Below are 17,351 nucleotides of genomic sequence, written 5' to 3'. Positions count from 1 at the left end.
AAGAGAAGGGAGAGCGAGTGTGAATGTGATGGCACTCTTCTCATTCTGAAGTGATCTGAGACTGCCCACTCTATCTTTTTTTCCTCTCTTTCCTCTTCTCCCTTTCACTCTCACCCCTCCTTCTCTGTCATGCACATACACACACACACACACACACACACACCTTCCTCTTCCTTCCCTCTCCTCCCCCCGAGGAGCAGAAGTGCTCCCGCGCTGTTGCTCTCGATCTCCATCACCAGGGGGCAGACTGGCGCACCCCCACCCACCTCAACCCCCCCTGGGGGGGGGGGGGCTGATGAGAGGCATTTATTTGGAAGGCCCCTTTGTGATGTAAAAAGCAAATCCGGACCCCCCCCCCTTCTCATTTTTATTTTTCCGCCAGTGCAAGGCCTTTTTTTGTTGTTGTTCTCTTTTCTCTGTTGTGCTCTCCGTATCTGATGCAATATTTACGTTCATTTCAGGCAGGGCCGTTGGAACAGCCGCAGATGCGTATCTCTGTTTGAATAAGGATGGGTTGTTTGTTTCCCTGCAAAATCGCAAACGACTTCAGGGCATATTTGGTAATTAATACGACGGGGGCCTGTTCTGTATGTCTGTGTGTTTGTGTATGTGCGTGTATATCTAATATTTAATACCCCACTTTCCCATAGGGGGCCCTGTTTTAATGATCTATTGTAGCGGGTAGGTCTTAAGTCAGGTGGTGGAAGAGTGTCTTTATGTGCAGATGTCTCAGGAAGAGCTCCTGAGGATGAAATATGGCTGTGTTGACCTTTCGCTTGCATGTGTATTTGTCAGGATTCATATAACTTGAAAGGATCAAACTAAACAGTTTCCCCGAGTCAGGCTGGGATTTGTGTAGCAGAGGTCAACGGAGAAGGGGGCCCAGCGAGCGCATTCCGCCGCACGGGCAGTTGTTGGTACATAGGAAACCGGCCCCTGCTCTCACGTAGACAAAGGCAAAATTAAAATTCTAATTTATTAATGTATACAGAGAGCTTGCCCAACCTGTCACTCAGCTATTGAAAAGAAAGCTCTGTGTGTGTGTGTGTGTGTGTGTGTGTGTGTGTGTGTGTGTGTGTGTGTGTGTGTGTGTGTGTGTTTTTCTCCCCCTTGTCCTTTTTCTCTCTCCTCCCTCCCTCCCTTCTTCCTTCTCTGCTGTGCTTCTTCTGTGAACCTTACATGCTCAGTGCAGTATCCAAGCAGATTGTCAGTTGGCCTTCTGTAATGTTTACATTTTGGTTACTTGGCTGATACGTGGCTGATGCTGTTGGTAATTAAAGAAAAATAGTGGGGCAGTTGAAAGTACGCTCCTTACAGTGGCATAAATACGTCCACTCCCATTCCAGTACACCCACAGTAATGTATTCGTCATAGAGCTTTATATATTGGCAGCCATTTGATTCATGACATTTACGATGAAAAAATAGTGTCACAAAGTCAAAGGATGTTACCCTAAATGGCATAACTATGAACATTCACTTCCCAATGAATCCTACACATCTTGTCATAGCTACGTTCGGTCACTTGTGTTGGACTGGCTGATTTGTCATGCCACTCTAAGATTGCGTTTGTGCGAAACATTACAAGGTAAGGTACCTTTGCTTGTGCTGTCGGGAGTACTCGGTGCTCCATGTTAGACTCTGAGATGTCTGATTGAACAGCCCTGGCCTCATCAGCTGCCTCTCAGACCATCCCGTTAATCTTCTCAAACAGGAGAAATGCATCCCCAAAAGACACTCTTGCAATGCTATGACAGAACTGTCACAATAATGGGAAGATTATGGATCAATGATGGTGGTTGCTCCTGCCATACCTCCTTATGAAGAGAACCCTGGAAGGCCTTTCTTGATGAGGATTAAAGTCGTGTTAGACTTAAATAAAAATGTGAAACTCTCGTTTTTGATCTGAACACGTGTGCATGTTTTGATCATCCTGTTTTTTTTTTGTTCGTTTTTTCGCAACGCTCTGAACAGTCCTGTAGATCTTCCTGTTGTCTATTGAAAGCACCTGCTGGCTGCCTCTACTGTCAGAACAGAGCACACAAACATCTGCGGGCGCACGGGCTTGAGTGGAGCCCAAACACACACTTGACTGGTCAAAAAAGCGCGAGTAAATTAGCAGCGGAATGACACGAGTAATTAAACGGGCCCACACGGCTCTTTACCTCAGCGTTTACACCTAGCAGTGGCACAGGGATAGAGAGAAACAGAGAGAGAGAAAGAGAGAGTGAGAAACTCCCACCTTGCTAATTACGGTTATCACTGGAATGGTAGGGTCTGAGTCATTAGTTCCATGTGCATTTAATTAGAGGCAGGCTGAAATTGGATTTAACTTATTACTTTTTCATGGATCACTTTCTTGTCATCACTTCAAATTGGATTGCAGCCCCAGGTAACTAATTATACCAGCTGCGGGATCGGGAGTGTCGAGAAATAGGTAATTAGGGAAGAATTCTGTCGGACCCTCACTGGTAGTCCACTTTTGCTGTGGAGTGTGTGCTTGTGTGCGTTTGTGCGAAGCCTCGTTTGTGGAGCTACTGAGAGGCCCTCCTGGTTAACTACCCGTCGCTGCAAGGGATCATGGGAAAGTAGCGGCCACCTAGAGCATATGCGACACGGCATGTGGCAGGGATGGCTATGTCGCTGCCGACATTGTCTCGTCACCACCAGGGGTGCTTGAATGGGCGGATAAGCAGCTTTCCTATTCCTTTAATTGTGTCTCGGAATACATTCTGCCGCAGTTCATCGCCACCTCAGCTGTCACGATGGCTTCAAAAAAAAGGTCTTGGTTAGGAACCAAGCTGGCTTCATTTGGAATCGTTGCATTCCTCTCATTGGTGTCACTCCGGTATCCCTCGGTGATAGCAGCTCAGCAGTGGCAATTTCTCTCCCCCGTTCTGTAGGCAAGCTCAACGCGATTTCCTCTTGCTATCTGTAGGAATCGGCTTATAGGTCCAAATTCCAATGGTCTTTTGTGCGTTATCGTTACTTCCCCTCTCATTGTGTTATATGTTTCCAAGTTGTTCCTAAGCGATGAAGGATGTATGTGTTCTATAGCGGTGTTCCTCCTCAGAAGAATGAGCTATTCAGCGTTGCAAGCGTTATCTGACGGTGTATTATATGTAAATGGAACAAAGTTAAAGTGAAAGCAGGCAGGTGGCCCATGCTGTAAGTATGTACTCAGTCAAGGAAACCACACACTCTACCACAGCCTCCACCCCACCCCACCGTCCCCCTTCTCTCTTCCTGGTGGCCCTGTTCTACCTTCTCTTTTGTAGCTTTGTAGTCACGTGGTGTCTCTCACAGTGGGGGACAACTGCAGGTCAAACGGTGAAGTGCTTTTGCTTTTAGCCTTTATGAAAGCTGTGTAAATTTTACCTTTCTAACTGCACCCCCACCCCCCTCCCCCGGGCTTTTCTTGTTGGCTGTCGGCCTTCTCTACGTGTTCCTTCATTCGCTCTCCCCCTGATGAGTGTTTCATGATATACCGCAGGCCCCCTCTTCTCTTTCATCGTCTTTGTCTTTCTTTCTCTGTCTATGACACACACACACACACACACACACACACACATACAGACACTAAGCCAACCAATGACAGTGAGCGAAAGACTGACAAAGATGTGAAAGAGAGACTAAAGTGTGTGTGTGTGCGTGTGTGCGTGTGTGCGCGTGTGCGCGCGTGTGTGTGTGTGTGTGTGTGTGTGCGCGTGTGCCCCCTCCTCTCCAACTACTGTTTTTTGTTGTGGACCCGTGGCATTGTCCTGACACATGTACACCACAGCGCTGCAATCTGTAAGTCATTAGAGCGCGGTCGGTGCCGTAGCCGGCTGGAGCAGCTCCAGAGCTCCCAGGCCCTCATGCATCAGCCAGGCTCACCGCTCCTCTCCTCTTCTCTTCTCTTCTCTTCTCTCCTCTTTTCTTCTCTTCTCTTCTCTTCTCTTCTTTTCTCTTCTTTCTTCTGTTCTTTTCTCTTCTCTCTCCTATCCTCTCTTCTCTTCTCCTCTCTTCTCTTCTCCTCTCTTCTTTTTTCCTCTCTCCTCTCCTCTCTTCTCCTCTCTCCTCTCCTCTCTTCTCTTTTCTTTTCTCTTCTCCTCTCTTCTATCTTCTCTTTCCTCTCCTCTCCTCTCTTCTGTCTTCACACTCCCGAGCCTGTCCACACGAGGTGACAACGAGGCGCTGCACGGCGGCTCCTTCCTGGCCCGTGTCCCGAGCAGGAAGGCCAGCTGTGATAGTGGGAACAATGGAGCCGGCCGTCGCCTCGCCTAGCTGCTCTCCTGGGGCACGGGCCCCTACTCTGAAATTAGTAAAAGCAATCAAGGCCCGCACTGTCCATGTGGACAACCTTCTGTGGTCCGCTGAGAGAGAGAGAAAGTGAAAGAGAGAGAGAGAGAGAGAGAGAGAGAGAGAGAGAGAGAGAGAGAGAGAGAGAGAGAGAGAGAGAGAGAGAGAGAGAGAGAGAGGACAGTCAGCAGCATGCTCAGGCACAGAGCAGCCTATCATTTACTCGAATCATGGATATGCAGGAGTCTGTTGCTCTTGCTAAGGGGCCAAGTGCTGGTCAAATAAATGAAATATAAGTGAGAAACTGTGTCAAATCAAACCCACTGTGGTGAGGACTAAGGTGGTTTCAGCTCTCTCTCTCTTTTTTGTGTTTCATATCCCGGGCTGGTTTGTTTTAAAATGCTGTGTTCATTTAAACTCCAGATTGTGTGGGTGTGCGTACAGTTATGCTTCCTTCTCTAAGGGAGAGAGAGAGAGAGAGAGAGAGAGAGAGAGAGAGAGAGAGAGAGATAAAAGGTTGTGTGGTAATGAATTCTTATTTCATTTGTCTTCTTTACCCTGCTGTGATATCACATGCCAGGAATGATCAACAGATCACTGATTCCACATCTCTGTTACCAAGGATCAGGCCCAAAGTTCTTTTTCCGCCCCTCATGGTTTGTTTTTTCTTGTCATATTGTAAAAATGTATTATGTGTACTGTGTGAATTAGAAACAGGTTTGGGTAATTCTGTCAGAATGAAGTCATCTCGCGCTTTTCCAGACGGTCTGCTGTGGCGCACGAGGAAGGCGCAGACATCAAATGGCTGTCGCATTGACTCCACTCACGGCCCTTAAAGCCACATAGCCGTTTTCAAGACCTTTCTAGATGAGTCCTGACGTCTGCCTTCCAGCTCCTCTCTCTCTATCCCTCTCTTTCCCTCTCTCTCTCATGCTCTTTTCCCTTTCCCTGTCTCTCCTTTTCTGTTCCTTTCTCTCCCTTTTCCCTCTATCACTGTCTGTCTGTCTCTCTCCCTCTCTCTATATCTCTCTCTCTCTCTCTCGCTCTCTCCCTCCCTTTTCTCCTTACTCTCTCTTCCCTCAAGTCTTGTGTCCTTACATCATTTGCTGCCCCAGTGTCTTGTTGTCAGCGGTATGTTGTTAAGGGGTGATTCATGCTTCCTCTGGGGGTAATGGATAGATGTACATGAAGCCATATACAGTGTATCACGCTTGAGAGAAACACCCACCGCTACAGGGCAGTGTTTGCTCCAGTGTCCCGTGCATCTTCTCTCCCCCCCCCCCCCCCCCTCAACCGTGCCAGCACCACCACCGGCAGTCCTCCCCCCCCACCACACCACCCTTCTGAAGGAGGTTTATTGTTTCCAGTGATTCCGCTCGGCGTTAGAGTCCATCCCTGCTCCAGACTGGGCTTCACAGTGAGGTGGTGTGGTTAGCGTGGAGCATATTCTGAGGTTAGCTTGTGTTCACAGTGCAGTCTGTCGCACATCTGTATTCCACAACTTTAGCCATCATTGTTTTTATTCCAGCACCCCCACCCCCCGGTATACACACTCCATTCCTCATGACCTTAATGGTTTTATTTTGTTTTAACTATGTCTCTGTACAAAGTAGTCACTCTCTGGCAGAAATATGATCGTAGCCAGTCCTTCCATCGATTATTAGGTTTTCTCTGTTGTAATTTAACACAGGTTGTTTTCTCTTCGGCCCGTGATGTTTATCCGTAGCGCTTCCGCACAACGCTGGAGTTGAGGAATGTGCCAGGGTCAGGGGTGTGTGTGTGTGTGTGCGTTGTGTGTTTGAGTTCCGTGAGCGCTGGACAGGGAGCAGCAACTCCTGGCGCTGCTAAATCAAGCGCTAAATGACTTTATCGAAAAACAGATGAGCGAAGTCAGCGGCCATGATGGAGGAGCAGCGTGGGCCCATCGTCCTCTCCCTTGCGTCCTCTTGTGTGTCCTCATGTCTCTCGTACGCCTCATGTCACTCTCGTGTCCTGTTTCTTGTGGCTTCTCATGTCAATGAATGAGGACTACAGAAAGCTACTGGTGTTTTTTAATAAAGTGGTTGTTGTTTTTTTTTTTTTTACTTTACCATTTGAAAACAGGAAGTCAGTTGTTTTCTGCTGAACCAGCTGTCCTTAAAACCCTGACGTTATATACCTATTGACGGTACGGCTTCTTTGGTCATTTCTCAACTCAAAATGTTGTTATGAGGCATTTTAATAGAGACGACCAATTTGAAGGAACACATTATGAGTAAATCACAATAGCATATAATAAAAACAATGTTTCCCCACCCACCTAATTTGTACGGCGCACCAAGTGAAAAAGTTCATGTTTTGACTAACTGAAAACCACAGCCTGACAGAACACAAAGAAAGCCAAACTCCAGTGCATGCTGGCGGGCCAGCACAGGAAATATTTAGTCAATTATAAACACGGTGCGCTCCTCCTCTGGTCGAAATGAGCATGCAGTCTTTAGTAAGAACCCAGACATGAATGTGAACAAGCAGAAGCATGTGTTGTTTCTTTGTTAAATTAAATACATGCTTAATAGTTAAACAAGTGCATATTGCAACAGCAGATGTCATTCTGTTAGCTGCTGAGCTCACACGCTAATGAGCCTGGCGCGCTGGTGGAGATTCATAGCGCGCAAGCAGGAGAGATAGAGAGAGAGAGAGGGAGAGAGAGGGAGAGAGAGGGAGAGAGTGAACGAGTGACTGACTGAGTGAGTGAGCGAGTGAAAAAATGAGCTAAAGAGAGAAACACAGAGAGAGAGGGATTGAGTGTGAGAGAGAGAGAGGGATTGAGAGAGAAAACAAGAGAGAGGGAGAGGTTAAAGATCCTCTCACACTCTGAGCATTAATGAAATGAGTGACATTCAGAGGGCTGGAGACTGCGGATGAAGGTTATATTCAGTGCACCAGCTGTTGGCTGTTATGTTTCACACCTGCTCTGGGGTGCCCTGTTCCAGTAAACAATAGCATTAGTTTAGACGGAGGCGTGAGAGATGTATGTTTTCGATGATAGATGGGCCCCGACGTCATACCTGCCATATCTCCCGCACACAACACACGAGACAAGCAAGCCTACAGAAACTCTCACTCCACTACACTACACTACAGAAATACTTAAAGGTAACATTTACATGTCTGTACGTGTGTGCTTGTTTATGGATGTGTGTGCATGTGTGTGTGTGCATGTGCGTGCATGTATGTGTGTGTGGGATTGTGTGTGTGGGCATTTGTGGGAATGTGTAATGTGAGCCCCAGTCATTGTCACAGCCATTGCTATCGGTCAGATCAGTTCAGATGTGAGTCCAGATGAGACATGAACTCATCTCTCTCTCTCTCTCTGTCTGTCTGTCTCTCTCTATCTCTCTCTCTCTCTCTTTCTCTCTCTCTCTCTCTCTCTCTCTCTCTCTCTCACCCTCTCACCACAGAGAGCAGTGATGCTTTATCGTGCTGTCTGATGACTGTCACACACGCAGTAATTCAGCCGCTCTTCCTGCTTCTTAAAAACAAGATATCGATGATTAGTATGCGAAAGACAGACAGCGAGAGAGAGAGAGAGAGAGAAAGAAAGAACGAGACAAAAAAGATAGAGGAGAAAAAAAAACATACCATTTGTTTCAATACATCAATGGCTGTGTGTAATTACTCCATGCACACAGAGGCAGAGGATCAGGACGCGAGTAAGCAGGGGAAGAGTGTGAGGCTTGAACTGTGTGTCTGCTAAATTTATCATGAGGCCTTTGGGAGCATTGAAATGAGAACAGTGGCCTATTACTGCTAAGAAGGTGTTTTATTGAGAATATGCCGACATGCCACCCCAGGGAGACAGCCAGGGAGAAGTGTGGCCAGAATAGAGACCACAGTGTGTGTGTGTGTGTGTATGGGGGTGGGGTGGGGAGTGGGGGAGTGGGGGTGTAGTCAGCTGGGAGGAGGAGCTGCCTTGTGAGTCTGTCAGGAAGACAATAAAGAGCCTTTTCTTCCATTTAATTATTCACTACGATATGTATTGGAATTGTCACTTTTGACGCATGAGGTCTTTAAGTCACTAATTTATATAGGTCACCTGACAAGGAGAGCTGGTTGTTGGTTATTAGTACATTGGGACAATGACTAATATTTATTTCATCATTACATTCACGGTATTGTCAGGTTTAGCTGCATATAGTTACCCTTTATGGTTTGCTTGTCATGAATGTCTTGATTCATCCTTTTTCCTATTAGCTATCCACACCCTGCTTACGTACTTGTATTTATTCTACATATTTTGTATTGATATTTAGTTTCGTTGTGATAGTGGTGGTGGTGTTGCAATCATTTGCCAGTGCCAGGACCATTGGGTGCACATAATGCTTATGTATTTTAGTTTTTGTGTTTGGTTTCTAATCATTTGGTTTTAGTTGGGTTTTTTTGTGAGGAGAAATACATGTTGCAGTTTAAAGTAGTTGTGATGGAAATGACTGAAAGAAGAAAAAAAAATCATGTCTGCTTGCCTGTCCGGATGTGTAGTGCAGATCTGTCCAGCAGGGGGCAGGGCTCTGTGTAGCTCTCTCCATATTTATTAAACATGATCATCTAAAACACATGATGGTGTGTATGTGTATGTTTTCTTGTTTGTTTGTCTGTGTGTGTGTGTGTGTGTGTGTGTGTGTGTGTGTGTGTGGTGATAAAGTTATTGTTACATTTTGATGAATTACTCTAGTGATATAAATAACTGCAGCAGGTATAATATAGTAACACAATTTAAATAATAATTGTAATGTTGAGAGCAACTCTAATAGTTATAATGTATTTTACAGTAGTTATACAGTATTGTAGTAGTGATTAATCAGTGCTCATTCATATGGTATCAAGTAATCAGCATGTAGCATTGTTTAATTACAATAAACAAACAAACCAACAAAATACAATGTTGTCATTTATTGTTTTTGGTCAGTGTTTAATAAACATTAACTGAGAACAAAATGATCACATGAACTTTTTTCAACTCAACTATTTTGTTGGTATAAATATGGGTCAAAGCTTTGTTCTTGTCCTGTAAACAGCTCTGCGTAACATAACAATAAAGAGCTGATAAAGAGTTAGTTTTCCTTTTTGTCTCCCTTCTTCTCTCTGCCTTTTCTATTCTTCTGCCCCCGCAGACACCTTGTGTTTATTTATCTGTTGTTTAATTAGAGGGCTTCTTTTTCCCGGGCTCCATTGTTTCAATAGCACGGCCAGGGGTCAAGGGGTTAACAGCCGTCAACTGTGGGTTTTTTTCTTTCCCCTCTCTCTTTTTTTTTTTAAAAAAGGGGCCCACTCACAAAGGCATGTCTTCACCTGCAAACGGGGGCCCCGCTGAGCCTCATTGTGCGGCCCATTTGAATTGATTATGTTTAGGGGGCTGGTTGTGATTGGTGGAGAAGGGCGTGGTTGATTGGGTAGTTTAGTATCTTGTCAGCCGGGGAGCAACCTTAGCGCGTGCAATCTGTCTGTATCCCGAGGAAATAGCTGGAGACGCCACAGCTCAACAGCGCTTAGCCTGCCTGCCTGCTTCTCTCACTCTCTCTCTCACACTCCCCTTCTCTCGCGCGCCCTCTCTCTCTCTCCCTCTCTCTCTCTCTCTCTCTCTTTCTCTCGCTCTCACGCACGCGTCTCGTAGCTCCGTTCAGCACCGTACGGCCCAGCTTGCTGTTTACCCTGCCAGCTAAATGGGGTTTGTCAGGTTTGTCAATATGATTGATTCTACAATTTTGCTAGCTTACTTGTGTAAAATGTGACAATTTAATTGGTCCTGGGGAAAAGGGACGGGAACGGCTTTTGTTGTGTCTTCTTGTTGCTCCTGTGTCTTTGCTGGTTATTGGCTGATTTTGATCCTGCAGTTTGTTTAAAAAAGGGACCATGACTCTCGTGGTGAAGGGGTTAGGACAGGGGGCCAGAGACTGGTGGTGTTTTTCACTTGTTTACTTGTAAACATGTTGGAGGCAAAGAGTTTGTGTAGATATGTAGGGCTTTGCATGCAAGTAACTAGTGCTTGTGAGTGTGTTAGTATTGGTGTTTGTGTTGACTGTTTGTTAAGGTGTGTTTTGCAGGCATTGTAGTTATAATAGTACTAAATAACACAATTTGCTTGTAACAGTTAGTGGACTGTATGTGTCCTGTATTTTTTTAATATTCTGACTACTTGTTTATTTTCTGTTATTTACTAAAATGGATTGGTCTTGTTTTCAGCATGTATTTGAATTGTTTACTTTTAAATTGTTCAGGGTTTATAATTTGTCAGCGCTGGATATTTATTATTTTAGACCAAAGACATTATATAAAATTTAGTTTTTTCTTTTTTTCTTAAATTTTGCAGTTACTGTTATTTTCAGTTGAGTATGTACCATTCAGTTGAAAACATACCATTACCATTAGATATTTAAATTTATGATTTGAAGTGTATGCCGTGTTGATGAAATTGAAGATGATCTTTGGGATTGTTTGATGTTTAGAGTACCGTTTGGAGAGTGTGCCGCTGAATGGGATGCGTGTGTGTGTGTGTGTGTGTGTGTGTGTGTGTCAGGGCTGAGCACATGTGTGCTGTGATCAGACTTCACTCGCCAGGCTCAAGCTCTGGCCAGTTAGGTCCTGCCAGGGGAGGGGGAGAGTGTGTGTGTGTGTGTGTGTGTGTGAGAGAGAGAGGTGGTTGCTGTTGATTGGGGGGGGTTATTATACTCTCCTTTCCTGAAGCTGTAAAATGAAGAGGGACTGGAGGAGCTGGGGTCTATATTTCACACTTCCTCCACCATTACCAGCCTCTAAAGCTAGTCATCTGAGACCTCAACAAGGGATATCTTCCCGTAAAAGGGTGTGTGTGTGTGTGTGTGTGTGTGTGTGCGTGTGTGCGTGCGTGCGTGTGTGTTTGTGTGTGTGTGTGTGAGTGTTCGTGTGTGTCTGTCTGTTAGTTGTGTTGTATATACCAGAGCCAGGGGGTAGACTGACAAACATAGGTGGTGAAGTTAGGCAGGAACTTAACATGTCTTAGCCTGGCTAGTTTTTTAAGTCTTTGCTTTCTCTATCTTCCTCTGTTTCTGTTTCTCTTTAAGGCTGTGTCTTGTATGCACACACACACTCTCTCTCACACACCCCTGAGGTATTAGTCTGAGGACAGTTATTGACTTTGTAGTGCTTTAAGTTTTAATGATGCTAAAGCCCTCAGAGTTTTCCCTCCAAACTAGAATCATTTTAATTAATATTATAATACATGTTTTAAAAAGATCTATATATATATATATATATATATATATATATATATTCTTTTTTTTTTACTGTCAGGGTTACTTATTTTTCTCATTCATCTTTACCAGGTTGTACAAACCTCATATACATGTTGGCTTGATTATAGGTCTTGTGTCATCTGTAGCCCAACCTGGCTGGTTTCCCTGAGCACTTGGGAGTTTCAGCACAGACGCTGGTTACGTTGGCTGTCAGTGAACATAGAAGTTGAAATCTTTTGGCTGATGCGTGCTGTTTTTGTTCTGTTCTCCCTGAAAGGTACTGATCAGATTGCGAGGAAAGCTCAGCCTAAACCTTTGAGCATGTCCGTTGTAATGCCACACAGTTGTGTGTGTGTGTGTGTGTGTGTGTGTGTGTGTGTGTGTGTATGTGTATGTGTATGTGTGTGTTTGTGTGCGCGTGGGGCTCCGTGGTTTGGGAGAGAACTGGAGTGCGGGCTGATTGGCTTGACAGTTTGTAATCAAAGTTGATTTATTGTTCATTAGTGGTGCATTAGGCCGTCGAGGCCCGGGACGGTATTTGTGCAGTGGCCTGTCAAAGCGCAGGGCTGCCAGCACCTGTCATTTCTAAAGCATGACACAGGCGGGCAGACTTAAGCCTCCGCCGCCGCCGCAGCATCTGAGGGGGCATCTGGGCAGCCGCCTGGTCTCGCTGGGAGATCCTTTACAAGCCTGGCCTGTAGTATGGGTGAAACTGGTGGGTGGAGCAGAGAGAGAGAGAGGGAGAGAAATGGAGAAAGGGGGGTATAGTTTAGTTAGGATGCAGAGACCCAGCTGCTACGTCTCTTCCTCTGTGCTGCTGACGGAAAGTGTTTTTTTGGTTTTCTTTTTCTTGCTCGGCTACGTTTGGTTCATGTTCACCCGGTACCTTTAGAAAAGTGTACTTTTTTATTTTTGCAAAAGCAATCTAGTTGCAATCCATACTGTCCTGTCAAATTGTAATGTGTCTCCCCAAAAGAATGCTGATGATAAAACAATGTCCCTACTCTACTCTAATGTATTGTACTTAAAAAAAACATTTGTTTAAAACCAGATTGCCTACTCTTTATCAGATTGTGGTAGTAGAGTTCTCTTTTTACCAGCCTTGGGTCAGTCAAAATGAGACACATTGACAGTGACTTTACAGCAATTTCACCTCTTGTATAGCTGGCTCCCTTACAGCAACACTAGAACTTGGTGAGAACGCATTATAAAAGCATTTAGGGGCTGCTTCCACTGATTCCCACAGGTCATCTTGGATTTGGAGAGGGGGGGGAAAGGTTTGAGTTGATTTGGAATAATTCAGTATGCTACATCCAGATAAGTACAGACGTATGTGTTAGATCCAGATATATCCCTGCCGGTGTCTCTTGCCAGCTGCTGACAGTCTCTCGCCCTCCCTCTCCCTCTCTCTCTCTCTCCCTCTCTCCCTCTGTTGTTATTAATTGACAGCATAGTTTTCCAACTCACAAAAGACAACAACACACACACAGGATAAAACAGCAACACAGTTTGTTGGACCCCCTTGTCTGCCACCATGGAAACGAGGATTAGGCGCGTGTTGTCGGCGCGGCGAGAATGGAAACAATCTGCGTGAGGATGTGTTGGCCATTGTCTTTGGGTACATTCTCATTTGAAGGGGGGATTTTGGAGGCTGTGTGATCTTAATTAAATCTCAACCGGCTTGCAATAACGGCATCTGAAGACACGCGCCATTGCGTAACCTTGCTGAGTTGGTTAATCACAAATCAGCGGCGCACGTCGTCGCTGTGGCAGCACGGGTGGGGTGGGGGCTGGGTTGACGATGTGTGGGGGGCGGGGGGGGGGGGGGGGGTTCTGGAGTTTTAGGGAAAGGTGAGAGAAGTGGTGGCTGGTTTGCCTGAAGGCATGGGGACTGGGGGAGGGAGATGGTTGGTGAGGGTGATGGGGGTGGGGCTCTCAGTGAAGTGGGCCTGTGATCGGCAAGTCTGGGAGGGGCCTCTGAGGTCATTCAGAGTGCCTCAGTGTCTTCAAGGGTCATTGAGGTCTGAGAGATTTGTATGAGACTTCATGGGTTGGTTGTGCGTGTGTGTGTGTGTGTGTGTGTGTGTGTGTGTGTGTGTGTGTGTGTGTGTGTGTGTGTGTGTGTGTGTGTGTGTGTTAACGGACCTAATTGCCTCCCCCAGCTAAAATACTTGCGTAATAAAAAAATACACATCTCTAAGTATGTATAGTCACAGTGTGTTACAATTTTTTTTGGAGGGTGTGTGGATCTGCGTGTGCTAGGCTTGAAGTGTTGAATCCGACGCGTGAGGTGTGATTTGTCATCGGATGTTGTGAGGGGTGAATCACCAGCCTGGCGCTCGCCACCTCAGCTCAGCTCGGCTCGTGTGGCCTGTGTGATGTGGTCTGGCACCATTCAGCAGGATCGCTGCTAAGCTGATCTCTGCCCTTTCAGGCGGGCGCTCGGTGTGCCACTCCACCCGAGTAAGGATGCCAGGCCAGGCTGCGCCCCTCCCTGGCCTGGCCTGGCCGAGCCCGAGCCCTGGGGTCCTGTGTGGGCATCCTGAGGGCTGTGGGAAAGGGAGCCGTGGTGGTGCTGGGGACGGGCTGTTATTGTTAGGTGGAAAAGGCGCGCTCACGCCGTTTGTTTGTTTTACAGCGCGCCGGCCTGGGCCTGGGCCTGGGCCTGTGCTGAAAACTTGTTTGTGTGCGGTTTAAAAGTTAATTAAAATGCAATCGGGGATTTTGTTATTACAGTTGCCTTGTATCGGCATGAGCAGCACCCCCCACCATATAACACTCCGCACATCTACCCAACTCCCCTTCTCAATACATGGAGCGAAGGGGGGGGGGGGGGGGGGGGGGGGGGGAGCAAATGTGACTTTGATTATCCTGTTTATCTCCAGTGTAAATGTTTTAAAAGTGAAGACATGAGAGGAATGACGGAGGCAAATCAGCCTGCTCATCTGTCGTTCCCCCAACACACATACACACGCACACACACACACAACCTGTCACGTTCCTGTAGTTCCACACGGCCATATGTAACAATTACGTGTTACACACAATGTTACACATTACACACATTTATTATTATTAATAGTATTAGTAATGCTATTATTAGTAGTATTATATAGTTAATTGGTTGGGACTATTTTGTAAAGTTTTGCAAACAAATAGTATTTTGTGGCTTTGATTAGTGGTGTGAGGTTTTTGAGAATGAGTAATGTCAATACTGTTGAGGACTAATTATGTTCTTCACCTGGGCACAAAAGCTTTCATTTCCACGGGCACGTCTTTCTGCCATTTAAGGCCCAGCGTCATTTGCTATTCCAATATCTCTGGACAAGGTAAACCTAGCCGGCATCAAACAAGGCTGGCCCCTGTGATTTCTCAAGGGCTTGTTATTTTGTACTTCTCGATTCTATTTGATGTCTCAACAAAACAAGATGACACCGGGGAGCGGGCATTAAAATTTGATTTTTTTTTTTTCGTTCCTCTTCTTTTTTCCCCCCTCTCCTCTCCATTCCACCTGTTCTTGCCGGTTTAATTTCTGCGATCGTCTCATTGAAGTTGGCCCTTTTTTTTTTTCTTGCCCTCTCCACTATTCATCCTAATTGCCCTGGCTCCGAGAGGTAGGCTCTTGCCTCGCTCTGGGTCTGCTAGCCTGGGCTGACTCTCTCCCCGCGCTTCGACCTTTGGCCTGTGCGGGAGAATGTTCCTCTTCATTAAAGCGCGAATCAGTGAATCTCCGTCTCGTCCTCAGATGTGCGGCCCATGTTTCCTCATTAGAATATCTCTCTCCTCTGCACACTTAAGCCGCTGCGTGCCAGGAGGAGCCGCTGAGCTGTCTTTTCATTCACTCTCAGCTCTCATGCAGATATCCTCTGTAGCCACTTTTGGCTTAAAATACACATACACACACACACACACACACACACACACACACTTACTCAAATGCACAAACTCACACATTCTCTCAAGCATACCTTTTGTAGCATGCAGGTTTTAATTTAAAGTAAAATTGAAAGTAGTGCTCTGTGCAGGGACAATGGCTTTTTAAATGTGTCTGTTTCGTTCAGGTTTTATTTAAAAGAAAGGAGAAAGAAATGTAGTGTAAAAAATAAAAAGTGTAAAAATGTTGTTTTGTGACATACAGTGGTGTCATTGTGATAGTGTCTTAATATACAATTATATCACTTTATTACGGTAGTTCATTCGTTTCACTAATACAGAAATAACTGATTGGCCTTTTCCCCTCTAAATTAAAATTCTTCATTATGTTAAACTCAATTGCTGTGACTATGAATTTGCTATTGAGGAATTAAGATCACAGCATCACATTTAAAAACATTTTTTTTAATTTCTTTATTGTAAATAATAAGAAGAACAATGTTAGACTGTCTGTTGAGGTTTGTTCTGTAAGGTTTTGTTTGTGTGCCTGTAGAGTGGACTGCAGGCCCATACGGGTACAGCACATAGCCTGCAGTCACAGCACAGCTGCTAGAGAATGTTCCAGAGTCTGAATGTTTATGTACAGGAGGCACCTGGTGAACGCCACACCTTGCTGAAATTCATGAGCTTCAGTTATCTTTGGCATGTTGAGAATGTCCTGATTTTCACACTCTTATGTGTGCCTCTTTGTTGTTGTTGTTGTTGTTGTTAGTAACACGTTTTGTGTGCACTGATAAATGACACCATGACTCTATAGATTGGAATTAAAAAATAACTGTTCCTCTGAATTGGTGTGCTGGCGCTAGTGGAGTGAGTTATATTCCTTCTGCTGAGGCAGAGCTGAGAGCTGCTTCATCCTGAGAGCTGCGTCCTGCATTTGTCGTGTGTTAAGTGGCCATGATACAGTGGCCAGGGCAATATTTTTTACTTAAAGTGCTCTCTCTCTCCCTCCCTCCCTCCCTTCACTTCCCTTCCCTTGAACCCCCGCCACCGCTGCCCCTTGCCTCCCACCCCTCCCCCCCCCCCCTGTCTTAAGCAGATTTTCGCTCATTCAACACGGGATTAAATGGTAGTAGTTACAGTGATCAATAGGTTAAGAAGCGCACAATCCCTCTTGCTGCTAATGACCTCGCTAGTAATGTGGGTAATAAAACGTTGGATGTAATAGGCTCGCCGCTTCCCTGCTCTCCTCTCCTCTCCTCTCCTCGTGGCTCCGGTGGAGGACGAGGAGGAGGAGGAACGGCCCAGCCGCAGTCTCCACAGCCCCCCAACGGCCGAAGGAGAGAGACGGCGACAGCTCCCGCCATCAATCTGACGGCCGTTAAAAATAGAGGCGAACGATCACAGCCGAAAGAGGAATCGCGAATAAAACGTTTGCCTCGACGCAGCCAAGTCGGGGGCCGCTTTTAATTGTTTGCGTTTGAATCTGTCCCCGCTTTTCTACTTTATTCAATCACCATCAGTGTCGTCCATAAGGCTTTACGTTGTCTTTTTGCCTCTGCAAGGTGATTCAGATACAGAAAAATGCGTTAAACAACTGACAGCCGTTGTTAAAAGCGGGTGATTAATTGTGGTATATCCCAGTATATTAGCGCAGATTATTTCTAAATATATCTAATAAAGGCGAGGGATATTAGATCATCTCCGATGGTGCGGCTTGATGCTGGTGTCAGAGGAGTGCTATTTAACGCTCCCGTGAAACACGACATGAGAGGGGCAGTGCGTGAACGTGGCGCTCGAGATTGGTGGCTGCGGTGGCGCGGTCGTCGTCGTCGTTGTCGTCTATCCCAATCACGCCGGGCACAAGGCAGCAGGCTGGCAGACAGGCTGCCTGCTTGACCTTCAAAATAGTTCATCAAAATTAGTGATGCTGAGAAATAAGGACATCAGT

The 17,351-nt window shown here is 45.9% G+C and overlaps 1 protein-coding gene across 16 annotated transcripts in view; it reads left to right on the top strand.

Moving 5' to 3' along the window:
* foxp1b (forkhead box P1b) overlaps window positions 1–17,351 on the top strand; it is a 165,723-nt gene that overhangs the window by 102,277 nt on the left and 46,095 nt on the right. Inside the window, exon 1 of one of the 16 annotated variants that reach the window (XM_031567234.2) lies at window positions 9,113–9,993. The exons of the other annotated variants lie outside the window; for them this stretch is intronic. The gene's annotated coding sequence lies outside the window, so the exon portion shown is untranslated. Of the gene's footprint in view, window positions 1–9,112; window positions 9,994–17,351 lie in introns of those variants that run through there. 16 annotated transcript variants of the gene reach the window in all.

Source organism: Clupea harengus, chromosome 5 (genome assembly GCF_900700415.2).
Source record: "Clupea harengus chromosome 5, Ch_v2.0.2, whole genome shotgun sequence".
Taxonomy (NCBI): domain Eukaryota; kingdom Metazoa; phylum Chordata; class Actinopteri; order Clupeiformes; family Clupeidae; genus Clupea; species Clupea harengus.
The sequence above is the reverse complement of the archived record's forward strand: the minus strand, read 5'-3'. Positions and strand labels throughout refer to the sequence as shown.